Source organism: Aythya ferina, assembly GCF_964211825.1.
Source record: "Aythya ferina genome assembly, chromosome: 2".
Lineage (NCBI taxonomy): Eukaryota > Metazoa > Chordata > Aves > Anseriformes > Anatidae > Aythya > Aythya ferina.
Window position 1 is genome coordinate 27,974,468 of NC_140297.1, and position 24,416 is coordinate 27,998,883.

Consider the following 24,416-nt stretch of genomic DNA (forward strand, 5'->3'; position numbering starts at 1 on the left):
ATTATGGAGAAGATGATCCTTGAAGTTATTGAAGCGCACCTGAGGAACAATGCAGTCATTGGTCCCAGCCAACATGGGTTCATGAGGGGTAGGTCCTGCCTAACAAGTTTGATTTCCTTTTATGACAAGATCATCCATCTAGTCAATCAAGGGAAACCAGCTGATGTGATCTTTTTGGACTTCAGCAAAGTTTTTGACATGGTTTCCTATAGAATCCTACTGGACAAAATGTCCAGCATACAATTTAACAAAAATATATGATGGGTGAGCAATTGGTTGCCAGGCAGGGCTCAAAGGGTTATGGTAAATGGGACCACATCTGGCTGGCAGATGGTCACTAGTGGGGTCCCTCAAGGCTCCATTGTAGGGCCAGTCTTCTTTAATGTCTTTATAAATTATTTCGATGTAGGACTAGAAGGTGTTTTGAGCACATTTGCCGACAACACCAAACTTGGAGGAGTTGTGGACCTGGATGAGGGTGGAAAGGTCTTGCAGAGAGATCTGGACAGATTGGAGAGCTGGGTGATCACCAACCACATGAAGTTTAACAAAGGCAAGTGCCGGGTCCTGCATCTGGGACAGGGCAACCCTGGCTATATGTACAGACTGGGCGATGAGAAGCTGGAGAGCAGCCCTGCAGAGAGGGATCTGGGGGTTGTGGTTGACAGCAAGTTGAATATGAGCCAGCAGTTTGCCCTGGCAGCCAGGAAGGCCAACCGTATCCTGGGGTGCATCAAGCACAGCACTGACAGTTGAGGGAGGTGATTGTCCCACTCTACTCTGCATTGGTCCGGCCTCACCTCAAGTACTGTGTACAGTTCTGGGCACCACAGTACGAGGACATTAAACTGTTGGAGAGTGTCCAGAGGAGGGCGACAAAGATAGTGAAGGGCTTAGAGGGGAAGACATATGAGGAGCGGCTGAGGTCACTGGGCCTGTTCAGCCTAGAGAAGAGGAGGCTGAGGGGGGATCTCATCGTGATCTACAACTTCCTCGCAAGGGGCAGTGGAGAGGCAGGTGACCTATTCTCCTTAATCACCAGTGATAGGACCTGCAGGAACGGTGTTAAGCTGAGGCAGGGGAAGTTTAGGCTGGACATCAGGAAGAGGTTCTTCACCAAGGGGGTGGTTGCACATTGGAACAGGCTCCCCAGGAACGTAGTCACTGCACCAAGCCTTTCTGAATTTAAAAAGTGATTGGACTGTGCACTTAGTTACATGGTCTAAACTTTTGGGTAGACCTGTGTGGTGCCAGGAGTTGGACTTGATGATCCTTATGGGTCCCTTCCAACTCAGGATATTCTATGATTCCATGACTAATTTTATGATTTCCAGCCCTAGTGTATTTGTACTAGTTTATGCACCTTTGCCCTTGCACAAATTCTAATAATAGATTCTAATTAAAACTGATAATTTCCATCCCAGAAGTCTTCCACCCTTCCTTCTTCCGTTAGGTTTTTACGTATTTCTATTTTTTATTTTTTAGTCTGTATACTGTATGTCCCAGACTCGGGCTGCAATACATGTGCTTTGTTCCATTGATCATTTCTGTGCTGGTTGCAGCTTGAATGAACTGCTTTTTTGAAAAAAGGTGATTGCAACTGTGTTTTTTTCAGTGTCATCTATTTGTGTATCTTCTCTGTTGCATTCCAGGCATGCATGCATGTATCATTCCTATATGCTTTCTCTTCCTTCTGACTAGTTATGAAAAATTCCAGTTTTGCATTGCATAATACTGAGTTTCCTGCTTTCTACCCCTATCTGGAGTTGCTGTACAGGGTGCTTTAATCTCTCTGCTTGTATTACTGTGCTACTGAACTTTGTGCCCTGTCCCTATACAACTCCAGCAAGAACAAGCTGCCGAACACTGCTGATCCTGTCATTTCCTAATTTCATCAGGTAAACAAATCATAACAGCAAGCATTAACTTTACAGTTGTCCCCAAGATCCACCTAGATGAGAAGAAAGTGAAAAAAGATAAAATTCCTAAGCAAAATACCAATAGATCTAAATGGGAAGAATGGTGAAAGCAACAAGTCACATGGAGAATGGTACAGATGCCAACATATTCTCAGGGTAACTTCCACAGTACCATCCAGAGATGTCTTGGCTTTAAACTGTAGAAACATTCTACCTGCTAAGTGGAGAGCACACTCCTCCAAGCACAAAGTGTTCTTTTTCTTAGGAGATCCTGAGTAAAATCTCTTGTGTCATTTTCTTTACAGAATCATGCATCTGGCTTGGTTTAGGTGCCTTTTCTAAAATGAGATTAATCCTACCCAAGATGCCTTTAACTATCTTGACTAGATCTCTATCATCTGTAAAGGACAACAAGAATGACTGCATGTCTGGGTTTAGTCAAATAAATCCCATTTTCTGTGTCTGGTTCCTAAAGACTACCAAAAACTGAGGTGACAGGGAGGAGGAGGAGGAATCATTTTGATATATAGCCGATATATCAACTTTTTATTAAATCCTGATGTATGATGAAAACTTTTTTCTTGTTCTTGTTTTTGTTCTTTCTTTCTTTCTCTTTCTTTTTCTTTCCTTTCTCTCTTTCTCTCTCTCTTTCTTTCTCCCTTTCTCTCTTTCTTTCTCTCTTTTTCTTCTATTTTTTTTTGACTCAGTTGGCTTCTGTATTTTATTTTATTTTATTTTATTTTGTTTTGTTTTATTTTATTTTATTCCCCTAAGTAAAATAGGCTCTTACTTTAAAAGGAAAAGGAAAAAGTTTAAAGCTGAGACTATTAAAATATAATTTGTCATTGTCTACCTCCAGGTCCTCTTTGTCTCCACATTCTTTTTTTTTTTTTGGGGGGGGGGGATTTTTATGTTTTATTTTCATTTTTTGCTTTGTTTGGTGTGTGTGTTTATGCGATCTTAGGAAAAAATATTTTAAAGGAAAATCTCAGTTTCATTTGAACCTAATGAACTTTTAGTCTTTTAAAACCAGCTATTCTTTGTCTCATTTTAGTCTTTCAGGAGAAAAAATTAGGCACAAGTGCACCACCCCTCCCCCCATGCACAATGGAGGTTTTTGTGGTTACCTGCTTGCTGACATAAAGATGGGAGCCATTTCCTAAGGATTTAAAAACTGAAATACTTGAGCACATGTTGCTTCTCAAAACCAAACAAATTTGACATTGTCAACATGTAAATGGATTGGGAGATATTCAGCAGCTTTGTTCTAACTGTATTGTATTTAAAGAGCTGTTTATCTATGCTCAGAACTGACTATGTGAATTTCACAGCAGTCAGCAAGGTCATTTTTTGTATGTAGAGTTTGTATGTAGAGTATCTACGTGGCTTCTGATTCAGGTTCCTTGCAACCTTCTTATTAATAATTTTGTTGTCTTCTAAAATTTCTTTGTAAAGAAATTGTTGGATGATTGAAAAAAAATAATGAAATTGATGGAAAATGTTTTAAAATTATAGCTGTATATTATCTGTTGGAACAGTGTTTTTGTTGCTTTGAGATTGTAATGTAAAATAAATAAATAAATAAAAACTCTAAAAATCAAAATATAAAAATTCATGTTGATGGTTATTTCTTAAATATATATATATAAATAAAATTCTGGGTAATCAAAATGAGAGTTTTGCTGTTAATTAATTCTTAGCTCTGAAGATTGAACTGTGGTGTTAGGCGCTTTTTAAAAATTGTTGTAATATATATATACTTTTCAAAATGTATCATAGTTCCTGCTGACAGTATCATGAATCCTTGACCATTGCTAATATTACTGCACTATTTTTCAGAAAAATGATGAAGCAACTCTTGAAAATTAGGGGAAAGCAACTTCCACAGGAAAACATTGAGCTTACTTTATTTAAATATGGGGAAATAGGGACCCATGCCTTTGTTTCATGAATGGGTTAAAGCTACTCTTTAAGTGCTTTCTAAGCCTCCTCTGTTGCCTCCCCAGGCTTCTTGTTGCAGGTCTTCATACGGTATGATTTTATTCTATGTTTCTGATTCATTCTTAAAACTGCCTTAATTGAAATGTAAATGGGTCATTCAGCCTAAATAATCAAAAGTAGCTAAATTTTATTGTAGTCATATTAATTTTTTCTGCAGCATTGACTACAGCACATAACTCTTAATAATTGTCTACAGAAGCTTCCAGGTTCTTAACCAAGTCTGGGAGTATGGGCGGGGTGTGTGTGTGTCTCACCTAACACATACCTTCTGTAATGACTCCTAAATCTCCTAGTAAATTCTTCTACTGATGGGTAATCTAAAATTGAATAAAAAAAAAAAAAAAATGGAAGAATAGTTTCTGTCCTGTGACCGCAGAGGCCCCCTTCCAGGTTAGGCCTTCCTAAAAGAGAAAAGCGAAGGACTCAACAAGCTCCTTCTAAGAATAATATTACAAATTATTTTGTGTGAGTCCTGAGTTTTTCGTGCTTGTGTAACAGGTTCCAAAGCTGAATGTGCTTGAGGCACACGGCCAAGAGTCTTAAAACAGTAATCACACACTACCAGCTGCAGGCAATCATACAGGCTTCCCCAGCTCCCTGAAAATTATAATCATAGTGTGGTGTTGTGTGTGTGTCTATTTTTGCCTGTAGAAATACGGGTTAAGAGCACATCATACTTTTTTTTCCATATGTACTTGTTTTTCTGTTTTTTTTTTTTTTTTTTTTTCCTTTTATTATCTTTTCCATTCAGAAATAAAACAACATATAGAACCTTTTGAAAGAAAACAGAACACTGTGAATGGGTTACTTCTTCGCATTCATTAAAGGATCAGTGACTGGACACAATATATGTGCATTGAGAAACCCACACCGGTTTTGGATAAATACATATAAACCACTTGGCTGAAGTAAGACTGTGTTTTTAGGTGTGCTACCTCTAACTATTTTTCTTTTTCAGAGATGGAAAGGAAAAGAGAAAGAACTGCAGAGAGATAGGAAGCAGCTAGTGAAAAGTGTAGGAGACTGATCAGTGGTAAGTAAGATAATACAGCTATTACAAAAAATTACCATTTCTGAGTCAAGAGAGTGGGGTAGTAATAATACTCATCAGTAGCAATGTTAACAGGGATTATTTTTACCTTTATTTTCAATAAGTCATTTCTGCATGAGAATGCCCTACAAGACCCACAACAGTAAGTTTGCCTAGAAGTGCTCTAATTAACTGTACCAAATGGTATACTATGCAGTCAAGTTAATGTCTTCTATCTGGCTGTTCACTGGCCATCATGTATCATTGTTCAGCGAATGACAGCAGTCAGGTTATTAAAGGTGTAGATATTAAATTAACAACAGTGGTAAACATTGTAGCTGTACTTCACGTCTCAGCAGAGCCAATGAAGTGGATGACACTGAATCCATGCTGATATGCTGCAATGACAGATGGGCGTCATTTAACACAATACATCAGTGGGCAACCCACGTACCACAGCTGTCCTCCACTAAATGAATTAGATCAGGGTAATTAATCTAAGGCAGAAAGTATTACTAAAGTGGGTCCTAAGCAGAATTAGAAATGAGTAAAATATCCTGTTAAAAAGGGAGGAAAAAAGAAGGGCTTAGTGCAGCGTGAATGTGGAAAATGATTGCTAAGTATTTTAATTCCACACACAAAATATGACTATCTCCTTGTGTGAAGGAGTATATAAAGAATATACTTTGCTGTTATCCAGTATTCTATCAGAATCTCTTTTGCCACCATGTGCAACAAGGGAGGCAATAATCACAAAAGTAAGGGATCATGACCAAGATGATACATTTGACACAATAATCTAATGTAAAAAAATCCTATCACCTTTATTACTTACATGAACTGTTGATGGCATTATTCCTTCTTGTTATGGATACTCTGCTGATATTGACTAAGATATTAAATTTCTATGACAATTATCTGAAGGATTTTTTTCACCTGTTTTTGACCAGAAGGATACCTGTAGATGAAATTTACACAATTCCCTTTTCTTCATGCACAATTTGTAGCGTTTCTACATCATTGTTCTCTTCCACCCACCTCCCACATTAGGTTCAAAAAGACCACAAAGAAGGACTAAAATAAAAGGGTTTGTCTTGCTACCATACAGTATCAATGTTTTACATAGATACATTGCAATATGTTCTTAAAAACAAATCAATGTTGTGATGTATGCTTGAGATCACAAGCAGTTTAAATATCAAAGGCTCAAAGCTAGGCTGTATCAATTCATTCCTAAATGTAGTCAATTTAAAGAGTAGTTGTAGGAGAAGAACAACAAAGAACTGCCACACTGAAAACTTCATTGCTAGTTTTGCAGGTTCTGTATTAATTCTGTTCCACTTCATTTAGTATATGACATCTGCAATGGAAAATTTCCCTAAGGAATGTCTGTGACAATGAAAAGCATTGATCAAGCGTCATGCACTTGCCTGACTCTGTCAGCTCACTTGGAGCTTCCTCTTTATTCTTTTTGCTTTGCTTAAGAGAGCTATCATCCTTTTAAACACTTCCTTCTCTATATGTAGAGTCTGAGATTTGCTACTAACTTTAACTTGTAAAGGAAAATGGAGATGGGGAAAGAGAATTATTTTGGGAATATGTATTATAGCAGTAATTATGTTAGTCTGGTGTAATGAAAACATATGCTGCTACCAGGCTGGTGTGAACCTACAGGCAATTCCTGAAATGTATTGATTTTTATGGTAGCGAGGTTTAAAAAGAAGCCACAGTATATGTAGGAATTCTTCAGTGTATGTTAAAATAAATCTGAATGGCTAAATACATTTTTATTGTTGTTTGGAAGTACTCCATTGTGAAACAAACCTTATTTTCTATGAACATTGAAAGCTGCCTTTTTATTAAGCTCTCCACACTCGCAAACTAGAGCTGTCTTATGAAAAAATTATATGGCATATGCTTGGAAATTCTAGCATAAGATAACTTAGATTTCAGTTGTTATCACGTGTAAATTTGCTGAGACAGAATGACAGGCCCTCAGATATTTTTAGTTAATAAGCTTATTTTTTCTACTTTTGTGTTACTTTTTCCTGAATGGTTGTGAAAAATGCCCTTCCAAACCACTAGCACTCTTACTTCCTAATCGTTTCCTGCTTTTATCATTGCATTTCACTCTTTGTGTTCGTTGAAACATGGTACTACCATGCAGAAAACCTAACCATTCTGATCAGCATTTTCCCTGTGGCCTTGGTCATGTAACGGATTTTAAGTTTCAATACTCACTATAATTTATCTGTCTAGTTTTATGCTGGTGGGATTCTGCTTTGCACGGGTGATCGTGGCATGCCTTTCCTGACCAAAAGGATATTCCTAGTTTCTCGTCTTCAGGATTTATTTCTCTTCTGACTCCCACCATGGTCAGCTAAATGGCATTTACTGAATCAAGCAGAATCTGTATTTTTATAAAAACTTAGAACTTATCCCTATGCAATATATCAATGTTTTCGACCCATCCACAACTGGTTTCTATATGAGTAGGGTATCAATTTTATTCTTGTAGGCCTTCCATCTCTGATGTCTTGTTTTTAATTACGTGAGCCTTATGTAAAACCTGAAATAATACATCTCTTTGAGATCAGAGTACATGCACTCCTAGAGTTTTGGTTGCAGTCATTGTATCATTTGGATACAGACTATGGACATACAAGCTTGGACTGCAGTATGGATTAAATGTATAGTGCATGTCTTTTATGAAATGTATTCAGATTTTCTCTGTTATGCGTGTTCTGACTTCCAGAAACTTTTATGCCTATGATGCATTTTTTGCCTATGATCCTTTCCCCTAAATTTTTGCCATCAACAGGGTGAGAAAGTTACATATGCTTTTTCTTTGTTACAAGAGGAGCTGCGTTCTGGGAACTGAATGGGGATAAGAAATGTACTGTGTAGATAATCAAAACAAACAAAACAAACAACAACAACAAAAACTTTGTATTGCCATAACTTCAGTTTTGTCTAATCTGATCCCAAGTTGAATGGGTAGCTTTGATGTGAAAGTCTTCAAATCTCACATTACTAATAGCTTCTCTGACTCCACCTACATAAAATAATCTGCTTTTTACACACTTGAAAATTAGCATCCATAACAAAGTATGATACACTGAAAAAAAAAAAATCATGCATAAACTAAGTTAGAAATAAATGATGATTTATCAAGGTTTCAGGTGTCGTGTGGTGATGGATGAACCACAAAGATGTAATGGTTCAGCTCACATACTCACTGAAATGCTGCATCTTCATCAGCAATATACACCTATTGCCTTCTTCTGAAAACTAGCTGAAAATCTTAGAAGAAACAACTGCCACTTTGCATACTACTAAGTCTCACAGAGCCCGAATTTTTTGATGCAAATTGCTTTATAAAAGTTTTCTTATATATCTAGTGACAGAAGTTTTATCTTCTACTCTGACTGCACTGAAATTTGGAAGATAGTCAAATCTGTACAAATATTATTAAATGTTCATTTCGTATCCAGCATAAAGGACTCATCATCACTGTAGCCTTTAACTGCCTTTACAACATGAGAATGAATAAGGAATAGAATAGTCATTTTTTATGAATATGAAAGCAAATGTTTTTTACAAAATAAAGTTACAGTACTCAGACCACAAGAGGAGATAGGGATGTAACATCTCAGGACAGATGTGACACCGTATACAGAAGAAATAATACATTTTCCCCCCTTTTAAAAGAAATAGCAGTAGTGTTTTCAGCACTGGTAAAAGTGCTGTACAGATACTCTGTAAAAACTTGAGTTCTTCTGTTTGACTACAAAACCACTTTATCTAAGACAAAACCAAGATTTTTTTCATAATATTAATCAGTCCTATAAGGGATTATCAAGGAAGGTATCAGTCATTCTTCATTATCGTTTAATTCTACACACATAGTTTGCTGAATCGACCCAAAAAAAAAAAGAAAAAAAGATAGCAATGTGATAAGTGCCTTTTTTTTTTTTTTTTTTGGGTGTGGTGGAAGCAGTGATCCAACTAATCAGAATATGATCACATCAGATTTCACAATCAGGAGATGATAATATCTCACAAGCATTGACTTCAAAAAGAGGAAAAAATATTTCAAATGGCATTGCTAAACATCCAGAACAATCTATCTAGCTTTTGGGCTTGCATTTTAACTTTTCTTCCTTGTGTTCTTCATCATCATGACTATTACTATTATTTTTATATTGTGTTTTCCATATAGAACTAGAGATAGTGATCTCTAGATCACTAGAGATATGATTTGTAACAAAGGTTCACCTAATGCATAATCTCTAGTCTATTTTTGTGGAGAGAAATTTACTTGCCAGTATTTTAAAAAAAGTTGTGAAGCACAAAGATACTTTCATTATTAAATGTAATTGCAAACATTTAGGTTCAATTAACTATGGAGGAATGGTGAGAATAAGTTTTGTAGAAGTAGGATACCGCAGTATAATGGAAACTCTTTTTTTATGTTTCCATTTTCAGTGTGTGTTTTTCGGCATATTATTTCAGGTTTCCAAAATAGCTCTCTATAAATGCATAACTTCTTGAAATGCCAACTGTACAGAAACATAAAAGAAGGAACTAAATCAAATCACTGCCACTATATCACAAGTTTCACTGAACTTAAGATTCAAGGGCATCTATACAGTATTTCCAGACAAGTAGAACCATAATAGCACTTCATGTAAAGCTTGTGTTAAATTTTCTAGTAAGAAATAAATGATGTTTTCCCTATCTTCCAGGAAACTGCAAAAATTACAAAAGGCATATTTGTCCCTGATTGTTTTATCAGAGGACATCAGGTTAAGTGGTCATAAACCCCTTCTTTTCCTGACACAGTCTGATGTGGCAAAGTAATGCCAGCATTAGCTCCTAGCAGTCTTTGCAATCTTAACAACTCTCAGTATGGCTATGCTGCAGCGTCACAAGAGCAGAAGCATTTTTTGTGTCCTTTTCCTTTCCTTACACAAGTGTAGAGCTAGTCTCAATAAATCTATGATATACTTTATCATCCTTGACACAAGAACTGGGAAAGGAGGAGTTTCCCTGAAAGAGAATATTTAATTCCTATTGGAGATGCATGTGTTTTCATTCTGGGAGGTCTGGTCCACACATTTTAGTCCCTGTGGTGGGTAATCTGTTTTATTACAGGGGGTGTGAATAAAGCTTACCTAATTTTCTGCTGCAGTGCATCCTTCCTGTTTCTATGACTGTTCAAACTAAAAGGCTGCCTGCTGGGCTAGTTCAGCTCTGGTTTACTGAAGCTTGAGGAGAGAGGTGTACTGGAAAACAAAACATAAGAATAAAAAAAAAAAAAAGGTCAGGAAAGATGAATAAACTAATCAGAATCAAGTACTTTAGTCACCAATGGAAGCTACCCTTTATTTATTCTATCTAGGAAGGAGGTCAGTAACTCACTGTTTTTGTCTGTCTACAATTATCAGGTTTTATTTTCTTATAACCTATAACACTATAGATCTCAGATAAATATTCAATGCCAAGTAAAGAAATAAACATTATGTCTGTGAGCCAGAAATAAAAGGACATTTACTGGGCTTGAAGTCTTGCATTTTCAAGACAAAACCTACTATTAATTTGAAGCAAATCTTTATGTTACTTCAGGGCTTTCCATCAGCTTTCATAGGGTTTGAATCAGTCCCCTGATGAATGACTTCTTTCTTAAGGAAGAATTTGCTCAGTCTTTTTCCTCTATTCTTCCCTATCTTCTGTCTCTATTTGGTTAATTATCATTAACCAAATTATCATTAACCTGATGAAAGTCTATTCCATTCCATTCATTGGTTCTCAGACTGAAATCATCACACTGTAAGACTATCTGGCAGAAATATAGACACAGACAGCTATAGCTTCTGGCCATCGGTGTTTCCATACACAGTGAAATGAAGACTCATCCTACTTTTCTTTTCAAGCTGTGGACAACAAGGCAGTCTAGTGCAGAAGGAAGTGGCTGGAGCTGATGTAATGAGGCAGGCTGGCTACACCACATCACCCCAGAGTTTAGTTCTGCTCCAGCCCATTCCCCCTGTGGGATTGTAAACTCACTGGTGAACTGATGCTGTATATCCAGCCACAGTCTATCCCCAGAGCCCTCTATTCTCTCAGCTATGTGGAGTATGTGTTTTGCAGTCATTCAGGCATTTGAAGACTCTGGTGAGTACCTTAAAGGAAAGTTGCCCACCCCTTTGTATTAAATGTCACTACTGGCATCTCCTTCAAATGTCTCTTACTTATTCTTTAGGGGAGAATTGTGTGCAGTAAAGCATTCAGCTGTGCTACGTATTTGGCACTGTTTTCCAATGTACACACGTATTTTTTTTTTTATGTTAGAGTTGGCAAGGTTGAAGAAGTGTATGTTGACCTGGTCATTTCCTTGCAGACAACATAAGAAAGGTGGTTTGCTTTTTTTCTTTTTTCAGGAAATAATTACACAAGGAAAGGGCAGTGGCTTTTCTGACCCATTCTGTTAGGGTACTTCATTCATATTGATAACGGGAACAAAGACAAGCAGTATTTGTGAGGTGGAAGGACTTGAATCATCATTGAAGATGTGGCGTGATGTGATAAGACAGTGGATGAAATTGATTCAAAAGAAAAATCATCAAACAAGACTTTCAAACAGAGCTCTTAACACTGCTATTCCTGTATTCTCTTCTATAATTAACATCCAGTTTTTATCTGACTTCTTTCTGAAGTCTAAATAAATGCCCTTATTGTGTGGCTTCTGGCTTATATTTTGCAGAAGATACAGGTTCTAGTTCATCATTAAAAACAAATCCTAGTTTTACGAGCCATATAAAGAATACAGCTGCCCATGGCAATAATTGAGTTACTGTTTTTTATCTCACTACAGTCTGTTGGATGTCTCTCTAGCTATAAAACAAGCAATTTTACAAAGACCCTGCGGTGAACAGAGCAAGACTTTTGGCTTTTTAGTTATATAGTTCCCTGTTTTCTCTGCTATTTTTTTTTTCCAGAGGTATCAGATGCAAATTAAGTTTCTAGTTTCTCTTATCTCTTTGTTCCTTCCAAAGCTGAGATTGATAGCTTTAAGGAGATCAAAGTCAACTTTCAAATGTATCCCAAATTGATAATCTCCAGACTATCATACACCTTGTACTCAGAACAAAAAACTAAAATCCATAATGACATGAGCATGGTAAATATGGTTCTTCTGTTAGACTAAGTAAAAGTAGATTATACATGTATTTTAGACTTCAAAGGCCTGTCCTTTTTGTTGGGTTTCTTCAAGGTCTCAAAGGCACTGTGCACTGCCTTTTGTGTAAGACTAATAAAAGACACTGCAGCAATAACTTGAGAGGATCATTTCCTGCTAACATAGCAGTTTCAAAGATAAATGGATAAAACATTTTAAGAAAAGAAAAGCAGGGGCATTTCTAGCTTATTTAAATGTAAACATAGAAGTATAATGTGTATTAAAGCTAGTTCATACCTGAGTCTATGAACTGTGATTTTCTTTAGATATTCTGGCTGAACAGTGTACCAAACAAGACCAAAATGTAAGGTCCTTATATTCTATTTCTATCCCAAGAATAATGATGGAGAAAAATATATATCTCCAATAGAGTGCAAAATTTGCACATCTAATCCAAAGCCAGTTCCCACTGACAATAATGAACAATGACAATATTTCCTGATGTTGATACTTTGGACAAAGATACCTGATGCAGATGAGGTGAAAGTTAGGACCTACAGTAAGCTGCACAAACAGGATTATATCAAAAACATTGGTGCAGATCATGCACATCCACTCTGTCACTGCAGAGCAGCTCTGGTGTTGGCAGGACAGCTGGCAGGAAGCCACCTTGCTTACTGGCTGGCAGCCAGTGGCTCTTCTTTGTGACTCTGTAAGCAGAAAGTAATAACTGCTCTCAGGTTTAGGGACAGGTTTTAGCACGCACTGTATGGGAAAAAGTGTAAAGAAAAGCTGCATCTTGTCTTTCTGGAGAGTCTCTGATTTTTCTCTTTTCCCCAACATATATTTTGGAATGCTTAGAGACAGACATTTGGACAAAAAAAGGAAAACTTTGATCCTTACAACTGTCACTGTCCAAAACACAAGGATGTTTTGTGTAACTGCATGAGAGGAGGAAAATAGACCTGTTCAGCATGACTAAATACTTCTGCAGTTTGCACAGAAAAATATTTGTGTGGGATATCACATGGTAATCTATTTAGTGTCTAAGAAATATATTTTTACCAACAACCTGCCTTACTGGTATAGTACTGGGTGATAATCTGATCCTGTACGTGCTTACAAAACATATGTTTTGTTCTTCTTTGTGCAGTGTTGGAAGCCTCTGTGTGCTTCCCTTACAGGAATTCTCTTGTGATGTAACAGATCTAAATAAAGATCATTTGTGTTCCAGACTAAAGTGAAAAATATCATCTAAAGAAATTAGTAAACTTGATTACCTCTGGAATACAGCTTGGTTTTAAAGAACAGTTTAAAGATTATGAGCCAATACTTTTTCTTTCAGTCCATGAGTGCATTTAGTTTAAAAAGGGAATGGAAGAAGCAAAGCTTACAGGAAAATACAGTATAAGCATTCAATTTCTGACTCACCATTGCCTTGAGAAGGATAAAAATTTGCCCTACATGGAGTTCTTTAGTCTGAAACCTTCCTGTCACACCCTGGAGCTCTGCAGAACAAAAGGGGATGAAAAAGCTGGGAAGAGGTGGGGAGGTGCACTCTTATTTCCTTGTTCCAGATCTTCTGACATCTGTCAGCAGTTACACAGGTGGGAGGAAGGGAATGTATCTTGGGCTTTGCCAAAATGACTCTAAACATCAGCGGTGGGTTTGCTCTACTGGTTCCATCTGTCTGTGCCTCAGTGCACATTCTAGATATTTTTAGGCCACCTGCTGTTGATACAGTGGCTTCTTTCTTGTCTGGCTGTCTTTCAGACTTACAAGATCAAAGTATTGATCAGAATTCAGTGGTAAGCTTAATATTATCCCTACATCTTAACTTGCCTATCTAGATTCCCATTACACTAACCCCTAATGGGCTGGAACATTTTCTGAAGTATTCATTTTTCACCATGGTGACAGTCTATTATAAGTATGGATGCTGCCTTTGATCATAACAAAATTATACTAACAACATGGATTTTTATTTTTTTTTCTGTAACCTCACTCACTCAAGACTTCAACCAAGGTGGACTATGGAAGGTTGAACTAAATAATACTTTGTTCTTTCTTTTCTGCAACCAAGGAAAAATAAATGTAACAGGACATTGACAGATTCATAACCGAAACTGTGATATGTGTCATGAAATACTGAATGTTTCCAGCAATAAGAAGAGAGAAAGAGATCTGTGGAAGCTGTAACTGTTCTGTGTTCTGTCTTCCTACTACTGCAGTACCTGTTGTTGGGTAAACTGGAAATTTACTCAGATAGTGCTAGAAAATGCTTCAGAAAAATGAGGAAAGCATGATGGAAGGGACACAGAAATTATTATTTTTTTTTTTTTTTAAGGGGGGGGGCATTTTTAAAAGGATTGTTAAGAACTCAGTGCTGGAGGAAGAGTTTCAAAGTTGTATTGTAAAGTTGTATTTCTCTATTTTACTATTTATTTGAGGCATCACTAATCATTTAAGTCAGTGTTATGACACTGATTCCTACAAAAACAGGACTTAACTTTTCTACACTGGGATTCTCCATTCCATCAATTGTTTTCAGTATTGAAATAAACCTGGAATGACAATTTTTGTGGTAAATATACAATTATGACTATGAAACAGAGTTTTCACCACTTGTCCTTCTTCCAAGTATCTTACTCAAAACTTTGTAAAAGATAACAAATTTCAGGAAAGATTTTGAATAGTTCCAAGGGAAAAAAAAGTGCAATAATGGTTCCTTCTCAAAAAGATAAAAAAAAAAAAAAAAAAACCTACAGTGAACATAAATCATTTGGAAAGTCAAGTGATATTTTGTGAATTCGCTGATTGTTGTAATATACACACAAATTTGGGGGGATGTAGATGCTTCTGTATTCATACATAAGTGTCTGTGTAAATTCACTGAGAAATAAAATGTAAAAAATCAATTATTATTTTAATATTTTAAAAATGAAAATATTTAATTTCAAGGTATTGCTATTAATTTAGTTTGATATTGAGAAGTGTGAAAAAAAGAGACTGGGGATTGATGACACAAGTATGTATGAAAATATGAATATGAAATATGACTTTGCAATAAGAAATAATTGCAGGGAGACAATAATGATAAAACTTTCTCAGTACACTTAAATTGAAGATAAAATTATACCCAGGGACGCTTTTTTTGAAAGGTTGCCATCATTTACCCCAAAACTCTCAGTGAGAAGACAAGACATTTTATACAATTTAACATGCTTTCAGCAAGGCAAGTTGCTGCCAGTAATGTTTTGAATTTACATCACATTAGCCTACTGGTGTGTCTCTCCTTGTAAACACCTGGAAACCATGAGACAGTAAGAACTGTTTCTTTCACCCATCTTCCTCTGTAGCTACCAGACTCTTCCAGCTTTGCCCTGTCACTCATCCATGAATCTAGTACCTGAATATGTTTCAGAACACACACATAAAACAAAGGACTACAGGATTAGTAAGAACTACCTGTGTCACAGGCCTGATCCATTGTCTTTGCAGTAAGTAACCAACCAAACATTTAATCTAAGGAGGTTAGAGAACATCAGTCCTGTTCTAACTTCGGGTCATTTTTTCTTCCTGGTCATAATCTGTTTGGATCCCCCCTACCACTTTGTTAGTACATGAAATTGTTAGGTTGCTAACAGTAGTGAGACTCCAGAGAAAATAAACTGTTCCTATAGTAAGCATTACAGTATAGGCATTGCTAATTATTTATTTTCTGCTGTTAAGCAGAAAACAGGCTTGACTGCCCTCACAACAGCTGCAGCATTACAATGTGTGAAACACTATGAACTTTGTGTGTTAGCTCTCCCAAAGAGCTCTGGGGGCAATGGGTATTACAAGCAGGTAGACTAGTTGTCAGAAGAGCCTTCTGAAGAGTCCTAGTGCATCAGCAGCAATTAATGCAGGTGGTATTTTAGACAAGGGAGCTAATGAGCTTTAATATGCATGCAGGTGAGGGAGTGCTGAATCAGTAGAGCCATTAATGAACCTATGACAGCCTAATTAGCTACAATTTAAAATCTATGGAATCTAATCAGAAGAGCTGAACACTGCTGCAAATCTGTGTATGAATGAGTCTTTCTAAATACTCCAATCTGTTGCTTAGTCACTGATTGATAGTAATTGCTTTTTTTCCTCTATTGTGTATAGGAAAATGCCCAATTTTGTTCTGATAGAGGAGGACACAACATTGAAGTTAAATGCCTGAGATGTTTGACTGCTTAAGTTTTAATCAGGAGATGTTTTTTTAAAAAAAAATCAAAGTAAAATTAATTTCCAGCTCTGAATATAGATGATTAAAAATACACCACCAACTTTTCATGTATTTGGCTGGCAGAGATTATATGCTAGTTAATCAACTCCAAATAGCTTATACGAAATTAAAGATAGAACTATAGCTGAAGTGGCATAAAATACGCATATTAATATAAGAAGTTCTTTATATAGGAATTTTATTAAACTTCTTAGACAAATGATTTTTAATATTTCCAAAAAAGAATTTTCCTTTAAAAGGAGAACTAGTATCTCCTGAATGCAGTTATTAAAAAAACTCAAAAATAATAAGAAACTTATTATAAACTACTATATTTTCCTTTTTCAAAATCACTGTGGGAAAGAGTACTCAGTACTGCACAACAGTGAAAATATGGAACACATCTAAAAGATATGTCCAGTATTTTCAGTGAGTTATGAAGTATTATAAATGAAGCTCTAAATACCTCAAATACTATGAAATTTTCCTTGTGTTAAGGATCCTACCTTGTTTTAAAAAAAAAAAACAAATGATATCAAATATGAATATTACCTTACTAGTCAGTTACCAATCTCTTGCAATAGTACAATAGGCAGATATATATTAGATTTGTGAGTAGGAAGTTGTTGAAGAAATATGGATGTCTTTTTTGGCTTAATCCACCTAATAGTATAGATATTATCTTCAGTATCCTCAGTAAAAGTTACTGTGCTGAATCTTGGTATTAACATAGGGAAAACAAATACAGGGAAAAAATAATAATTATATATATATATATATATATATATATATATATATATATATATATATGTGGCTAATTTTGCAAGCCATACCATTCAGTGTCACTGCAAACACTTTCATATAGACACAGAGTCATTGAAAACAGAATACATGAGCAATATGGAATAGTTTTCATACATAGCTGATATCTACAAGCTTGCAACTGCTATTTATTGAAGCCTTACCATGCTACAGTTAAACTAGGATATGCCAGAGAAAATAATAATTTGAAGGGTAAGTTATCAGCTCTGTTGTTTTCTTTCTACACTGCCTCTAAGTGACTGAATTTCAAGTAGAAATTGGTTGAGAAAATCACTTTGTTAAATTTCTTAAGTTTTCTCGCCAAAGCTGATGTTAAGTCTGTTTCCCACAGTTAGAATAAAGAACTTCATTTTCAGCCAGCCAGTCTTTATTTGAAAGAAAGAGCTCATATGTTTTCTCTAAGATGTTCTACAAAATTTAGTGAGAAAAGGTTCTATTGATATATCTGCTACCTAAAAAATTCTGGGAGACAGTCATTAGCTTCAGGCAAGGTGTGAGCTTTGAAAAGCTGTTTATGAATATCTTTTAGATCAACATGTACTCATTGATAATACCTTTAAACAATCCTGATTGGAGAGTGAGAATCACTGGCTATTCACAGATAAATCATGGACATAAGAAATGATGTAATTAATTTAATAAATACTTTGCTAGGAAATTAATTTAATAAATAATTTGCTAGGAATTAGTTCCTTAGCTCTAATCACCATTCACACAAGTAATCTACTGAAGCAGCAACACCAACTTTATTTCTAGTGTTCTGGTCATTTGAGATCATAAAGAGATACTGAAGTCCAATTTCACACATCTCAACTGTAACATTTTCTTCCTTTGTCAAAGGAAGTGAGCAACCACATCTCATTTAATACTTTTTTTTTTTTTTAACTTCACTATTCTATTTATTGAATTATACAGGAGAAAGAAAAATAAATAAAAAGCTTTGGGCCCAATCCTGAATTAATTATTCATGCAAATAAGAGCTTTACTTGATTTTTTTATACAGTCATTCCCTAAGACGTTCACTGTGTTTATGTTAATTTTCTCTAAAGTAGTGAAATGTTTTAATTTGAGGGACGTATATGTTATAATAACCACATTGACACAGAATACATTTCAGTTGAGATTCATCTTTCTTTTAGTTCCTTTGCCCTCTGTGTTTATATATATACACATATATCTATTTATATTCATGGAGATATTTACTGTATATAATGGGAGTTTATCTTCCATGCTTTTACAATAATGCCACTTAGTAGGTTCAATTCTCAGCTCATCATTATTGCTAAGACTATAAATACAGTTAAGGTCATTTTTTTAGTCCTTTTTATGCACATAAATAGATGAGAGCTCTTTATCAGTGTGGTCAAAATTGTCTGAGCCACATCAAGACTGAGAGGCCAGGGCTTGACTGCTCCTGACCCCAATGAGCAAAGGCAGGGAAACGTAAAATAAATATCAGAGAAAGATGTCTAATTGTAAGGCTTCCTGGTCTTACTACCACAGAAGGCCTGACAGATGTTGGAGGAGAAATGAGTATTGCTGGGAAAAGTCATGGAGTCTAACTTTTCTATTTGTACAGCAGCAGTAGCCATAGTGGATTTCCAAGGTTTGGCATGGATAAAGCAGGTAACTGATTTATGTCTGCTGGAAAACAGCAGAAACACTGCATCCTTTGCTGTTCTAAAATGCTGGTGAGACTTCAGGCAATCCAGATAGCGAAGGAGTTCTCTAGGCTGAGAAACCTACCTCACACTGGTGGGAAAAAAAACTTGGTGAGAGACTTAAGAGCTTGAGTATTTGTACCCGAGGGTCACTTTCTGTGTGCATGAAGCAATGGCCTATAACAGAGATCCTAAATGACCCATCTTTGTGTGGTGGAATAGTAGTTTTTTGTTGCTTATTTGTAAAAAATAAGTAAAGCATGAGCTAGGAGGTTTATGTAGATATCCAAATTTACAGTCAATGACAAAGCCAGGTTCATAAGTAAAAGACTGACTGTTGTCGCTTCTACCACTATATGTCAGAACCAACCTTGCTGAAGTCAGTGGAATAACACAATGTTGTAATGGTAGAATCAAGCCCTGGCAACTCCCACCTGGTCATTAGGCAGTATTTGGCTTTTTTAAACATAGTGTGCTTCCGTGGATCTTTGAGTACCACACTCATACACAAGGACAACTGAAACATACTGCACGAGATGTCTGGATTCCCAGTAGAAATCATCATTGGGTTGGAAAACAAACTTTTAGAACAGTTCTGTCACCCTCTTGAGAACATGCTTGCAAGAATATATTATAACATAATTTAAAATACCAGTTAGACAGATCAGTTATGAAAGATGGTGATATCACTGAAATTTAAATTTGATATAGCAGGGATCTCTCATGTGCTTCTGCTTAAATACATGGCAGACATACTTATTGAATGGGGCCAAGATGTACAACATTATGCAGAATGAAAACTCTGGTGACTAGCATAGTCTTCATAATTCACTAACACAATTCAAGCTTTTAAAAATCATTCTAAAAGGACTTGTTTTTCCTTGTTTTAAAACATTTTTATTTACTTATTTTTGCACAGTGGAAATTTTATTTTCATTTTTATTTTTTTATAGCATTTCCTGCTGGGACACAGTTGAATAAATTTATTTTAAGATGGTTGGCAAACCATTCTTTCTGTACATCTCTGGTGTTTTATTTTTTAAAAAATCATTTTTAAGGTGGATGTTGCAGTATTTTTCTTTTTGTTTCCTGCTGTGGAGATGAGGGCTTTAATAAACAATTTTTTGAAGTGGCTATTTTTACATTATTTTTTTTTCCTGTATCCTGCTGTTACAGTGCTGTAAGCTTGTTACATGTTCATTTGTTTTAAATAGCTGCTGTTCCTTTTTTTTTTTTTTTTGTACATTAGTTTTAATTTGGAGAATTTCCTTTTCTCCTCTAAATAAAACTGAAAAGGAAAAGACAGTGAAATACGCTTCTAAAAATAATATTACAAATCACACGAATATCTAATGTGAGGGCTCAACTATAAAAGCATGTAAGTATTCCATACCAATTTACCGTGCTGAGCTGTGTAACTGCTAGTAGGTCCAGGCTAATAACATTTGAGGTAATTTGTCTAACTTTAAGCTCATTAAAATTACCTTGGTGTAGTTTACCACAGATCTAGTACTTATATGAAGTTATGACAGTTTAGCTGATTAATGGTAACTTTTTAGGATGTCCTAACTCAACTATGAGTTTGAATGCTGATTTCTATGTAGCAAATTGTAAATAGAGTCACAGAGAAAGTATTCCTAAGTTTTAGTTCCATTGATAACTCCCTTGTCAAATTGACCCAATTTCTAGAATTGTTGACATATTTTATGTTATTTTAAAGGCATTCAGGAAAACCTGAACAGTTTAATATTTCATTTTGTAGTGAACATTGGTACTTCCATCCATAGATAAAAGTGGACTTAAAAGTGTTGAATAATTTGGAGTACAATTCAGTACTGTATGTCAGGTTGGCAATTAATATTTATTTTGCATAGGATAAAATGGAAAAAAAGGCATTTTTTTTTGTTTCCCCCACACACACCTTTTATTTCCCCCCTTTGGAAATAATCAGTTTCTATGATTTATCAGATAAACTAGTTAAATGAGAACTCCAGTATTTACTTAGTCTGAGGACACAATACCACGTTATTTTTACTAGCAGACCAGTGCTATCAAGCCTAGAACTAGTAGTAAAATGAATAGAACAGCTAAATGAGATCAAAAGGCTGATGTGAGTGAGAAGAGAGGACTACAGATCTACGGATCATGAAAATAAAGGGAAACTTATATTTGGAAAGGTTTCAGTTCAGCCAGCATAATAATCTGGAGGCTGATACATGGTTGAAGCTAAACGTTTTGGTTCTTTTAGTAGTTTCTGGACATAAAATACCAACATTTAAATGTCATTGTGTGAACCTGGAGCCATTTCATGAGAAAGTAGAGCAATTAAAGTGACTAGTGAGGAAGGCCATATTTATGTTTTATATAGAGTGTTTTGTCTAAGGCTACATCTTAGATTAGGAACTAGGTGGACTAACATAGTTCCATTCCCTATGTTGTGACTATACTGATACACTGATTATGGATGAAGCTCTGGCAATGCTAAAATGAAGAGAAGCTTTAATGTGCTTAGTAATCACTTTGGATGGTTAGTCTCATTGCAAGGTTCCGAGAGCTTTATTTACCTTAATTATGCTTGTCTGTTGACCAGACAAGCTTATGATGGACCATCATTTTCCAAGTGAGGATTTACAGTTTTATCCCCCATGTAAATAGTCATGGTGTAGTAGTATATGTAGTATATACACTAGTCCTTGAATAGAAGTAGACATAAACAGCACAATGATCTGTGCTAATAAGAAGTTAGTTTTCAGGCAGTAATTCTTACCACAGAAGATTAGGTTGGAAAGGAAACTCCCTTACTGTTTGCCAGATGTTACACAAAGACTTCCAATCAGAAAACCAACATCAAAAGCACCTAGCTCAAAGGTAAATAGCCTTTAGCCTTGCAGGCTAAAATCTTGAAAGACTATAGTTCAATTTATTGACCCATGCTCTAGCTTGGTCATGCCCTAGAGATAAATATATCTCTAAAATATATTTACCTATAGATTAAATCATACTGCCCACTGAAGGGAAGTTACCTGTTTAATTCATATTCATATATTTAATTCATATTCCTATATTCATACTTCACTACACTGGAGCTTCAGGATCTTTGTGCAGTGTAGAGAGTTGAAAGAGCAGTTTTCTCTTTAAAAGAAGATATGTTGTGCTAAAACCTGATCAAAAAAATTTTGAGTCTTGCCTGAGGAAGCCAAAGCTTTGCTTTTCATGCAGAAAGCTATCTTCATAATTGCTATTTTGTATTTCCACAAAAGTGGAAAAGTCTGTTTAAATAAAGGACTTTTAAAAGCCTGCATTATCTTTACTTTCCATTTTAGTTTCTGTCCTCATTAAATGAACTCCTCAAACTCATTTAATGCTGCATGGTCTGCAGGTAAACATGGTCTGCAGGTAAACAAAAGACATTTGTCATATATCTGTTCTCATAAGCACTAAAAATACTTAGTAATGCAATACATCCTGGCATCAAATTAATGCAGATCGAAAATTGGCTTCATATGTTCCCCAAATCCTGAGGTGATTAAAGTCAAATCCTAATTCTAGTTTTGAGCAGTTATTTTCATTACCATGTAGAATCTTGTGCTTGTAGAATGGTTGTGCTTCACAACCAACATAAGAGGACATCTGAAGAGCTCTAACGTCCATTTTCTGGTCTACAAAGTTTCTTGATACTTCATTTCACCCCATGGGGAAATATATGTATTTCACTATAAAACTAATGGCAGAATCTCTCTTTATTTTGGGTTTAGCCTGTCTCCTTATATTTCTTATGAAATTAAATGTTAATTACCAATGGAATTGAAGGTCTCCACTGATTATTATATGTTTTGATATCAGTAGCTAGACACATAGGGAAAAGATGCATATACTTTGGTTTTATAGGACAAAGAAAAAAAGAATCTTTATTGCAGAAAACATGTATGGATTCTTTGGGAAAACCTTGGTTCTCCAGTGTTACTGTGACAAGCTGTGGTACAAAAGTCTGATTACTGCAGATCTGCGTACCTGTTGAGACCATTCTGTCTGACTTAAGATTTGCTTTGTTTTCATGTAGGGCAAGCATCTTGCTTGTCTGGGACAACTTATTTCTATATAACTTTTGACTAGAACTTCTTTTTTCTAGACATGTAGAAAAATTATCATAATATGAAAAAGGTTTTAGGGATTTATTGAAATAGTGAAGCTATCTAGTGCAAGAGATATGATTAAAATAAAAATACCAAAATTTTTAAAGACCAGAACTATCACTACAAAGCAAATAAATTTGAACCATTAATAAAACCAGGCATTACCTTGTGCTGCTTCTATTTTTCTTTTTTATTTTTGCTTCACTTGAATATGAAGATATCCTGTGTGATTGAACCATCAAGTACTGAAGAGTCAGCATTGCTGCTGCATTTGAAAAAGCTACATTGAGAACTTTATTATGCACATCTGAAAAGCAAAATCAGTAATTACAAACAACTTACAGGACAGCTGAATGTAGTTAAATCATTTACTTGTAATATACTCTCAATCTTAAAATGTTTTAATATATAAAAACATATTCAGCAGCTCCATTGCTTTTATCTGACAGGCACTCTCTGTTAAGTTAATGGAAACTTTTTATTTATTTATTTATTTATTTTTTAAGGAAAGTGTGTATGTTTCTTCATAAGGAAAAGGTAGCCGCAGGTGAAAGGATACCTGTCTGCTCAATAGTTCCTTGAAGCTGCTCTAATAATATCCAACAGAGCAGAGAACTATGTAACAATGCAATGTTCCTGATGTCACTTTACGCATCACTGTAGAAATTGTCCTTGTGATCATAAATAAAGAGAACGGTAAGACTGTTATGTCATAATAAGTGTACTGCTACTAATGGATAAGAGAAGTCTGGAGGTATAGAGATGTGCAGACGTCTCTACACATCTCTCATCACATGTATGCATCTCTGATTATCACTATATCTCTTGCCTCCTCTCTATGTATCTGGGTTGAAATTCCAAGTCATAAGAACCAGATTAATCATATACCTTCTACATAGGGAATGTTAGGGTGAAAAAAAAAAAAAAAAAAAAGATTAGGAACATTTTTCTTTGAATGGGTGTTGATTCTTATTTCACAGTCCTATTATGTTTTTTCTTTTTTTTCCATATGATGTACTAGTGTCCCTTCTGAGGAGTACTTATTTCTGCTTTAAAGGCAAGTCTCTGAGCTCTTTCAAACATGCAGTTATGCAGGAAGTAATCTGTTAGAGGCTTTGAGGCTTAAAGCCCATGACCTTGATCCCAAACCTGCCTTTCAGCCAACAGTGTATTCTGAAGTAGAGTAGGCCTATAAGGGCATTAGCAGCTGTAAATTCAATCTTACTATAGTTTAGCCACTCTATTCTTCTTCACTAGTAATTGCAACATGGTAAATAACTATTTAAATGGAATCTTGTGCTACAATTACATTTTTCAAAAACTGATTAAAACATACTGGACAGTTTTCAATTTAAACTTCCAAGTTTTAATTCAAAACAACTTCATACAAACAATTTAGACCTGAAAATGTA

The 24,416-nt window shown here is 35.5% G+C and overlaps 1 long non-coding RNA gene across 1 annotated transcript; it reads right to left on the bottom strand.

Moving 5' to 3' along the window:
* Nucleotides 1-5,028: 5,028 nt before the first annotated feature.
* LOC311430984 lies at nucleotides 5,029-23,272 on the bottom strand. Its single transcript, XR_014689156.1, has 3 exons — nucleotides 23,170-23,272; nucleotides 10,128-10,238; nucleotides 5,029-5,348 (listed from the first exon to the last, which is right to left on the bottom strand). It is a non-coding gene; the product is annotated as an uncharacterized lncRNA (long non-coding RNA).
* Nucleotides 23,273-24,416: the final 1,144 nt, after the last annotated feature.